Genomic DNA, 1,405 nt, shown 5'->3' with positions numbered 1-1,405 from the left:
GCGCGTTCTGAAAGGGGTGGAAAAAACTCGTGTTGCTGCGGTATGGAGGGAGGGGTGGAAACCGTGGAAAACTCGTCTCCGTGATTGAGCGGGAGAGTAAGTAGTATAGGACATTATCCATTGTTAGGGAACGGTTGTAATGGTAGTGAGAATGTAGAATCGTCTTTGGAGCGGACCTGGGAGTGGCAAGCATAAGGGACGAAGACGGGGAAACATGTCGGATGCGATCATACCAGCACTAAAGCACCGGATCCCATCAGAACTCCGAAGTTAAGCGTGCTTGGGCGAGAGTAGTACTAGGATGGGTGACCTCCTGGGAAGTCCTCGTGTTGCATTCCTTTTATAATTATTTTTTGCGCCTTGTGAGAAACATGTCGCACGTGCGCGATATATATTAATCCTGTTATATTATGTTTGACGTTTGCGATATGTTTAAGCTCGATGCTCATTGCTAGCGCGTCTTGGGGCGGCTTTGTGGCGCGAAGAGCGCGTTCTGAAAGGGGTGGAAAAAACTCGTGTTGCTGCGGTATGGAGGGAGGGGTGGAAACCGTGGAAAACTCGTCTCCGTGATTGAGCGGGAGAGTAAGTAGTATAGGACATTATCCATTGTTAGGGAACGGTTGTAATGGTAGTGAGAATGTAGAATCGTCTTTGGAGCGGACCTGGGAGTGGCAAGCATAAGGGACGAAGACGGGGAAACATGTTTGATGCGATCATACCAGCACTAAAGCACCGGATCCCATCAGAACTCCGAAGTTAAGCGTGCTTGGGCGAGAGTAGTACTAGGATGGGTGACCTCCTGGGAAGTCCTCGTGTTGCATTCCTTTTATAATTATTTTTTGCGCCTTGTGAGAAACATGTCGCACGTGCACGATATATATTAATCCCGTTATATTATGTTTGACGTTTGCGATATGTTTAAGCTCGATGCTCATTGCTCGCGCGTCTTGGGGCGGCTTTGTGGCGCGAAGAGCGCGTTCTGAAAGGGGTGGAAAAAACTCGTGTTGCTGCGGTATGGAGGGAGGGGTGGAAACCGTGGAAAACTCGTCTCCGTGATTGAGCGGGAGAGTAAGTAGTATAGGACATTATCCATTGTTAGGGAACGGTTGTAATGGTAGTGAGAATGTAGAATCGTCTTTGGAGCGGACCTGGGAGTGGCAAGCATAAGGAACGAAGACGGGGAAGCATGTCGGATGCGATCATAGCAGCACTAAAGCACTGGATCCCATCAGAACTCCGAAGTTAAGCGTGCTTGGGCGAGAGTAGTACTAGGATGGGTGACCTCCTGGGAAGTCCTCGTGTTGCATTCCTTTTATAATTATTTTTTGCGCCTTGTGAGAAACATGTCGCACGTGCGCGATATATATTAATCCCGTTATATTATGTTTGACGTTTGCGATATGTT

General features: G+C 48.3%; 3 non-coding genes across 3 annotated transcripts; all 3 read left to right on the top strand.

The window, feature by feature from the left end:
* Positions 1-219: 219 nt before the first annotated feature.
* LOC123178155 (5S ribosomal RNA) lies at positions 220-338 on the top strand. Its single transcript, XR_006489359.1, has one exon. It is a non-coding gene; the product is annotated as a 5S ribosomal RNA (ribosomal RNA).
* A 367-nt stretch (positions 339-705) lies between these two features.
* On the top strand, positions 706-824 carry LOC123178156 (5S ribosomal RNA). The gene has a single exon (XR_006489360.1). It is a non-coding gene; the product is annotated as a 5S ribosomal RNA (ribosomal RNA).
* A 367-nt stretch (positions 825-1,191) lies between these two features.
* LOC123178157 (5S ribosomal RNA) lies at positions 1,192-1,310 on the top strand. Its single transcript, XR_006489361.1, has one exon. It is a non-coding gene; the product is annotated as a 5S ribosomal RNA (ribosomal RNA).
* Positions 1,311-1,405: the final 95 nt, after the last annotated feature.

This window comes from Triticum aestivum, unplaced genomic scaffold (genome assembly GCF_018294505.1).
Source record: "Triticum aestivum cultivar Chinese Spring unplaced genomic scaffold, IWGSC CS RefSeq v2.1 scaffold117833, whole genome shotgun sequence".
Taxonomy (NCBI): domain Eukaryota; kingdom Viridiplantae; phylum Streptophyta; class Magnoliopsida; order Poales; family Poaceae; genus Triticum; species Triticum aestivum.
Note: the sequence above shows the minus strand (reverse complement) of the source record. Positions and strands in the feature narration are given on the sequence as shown.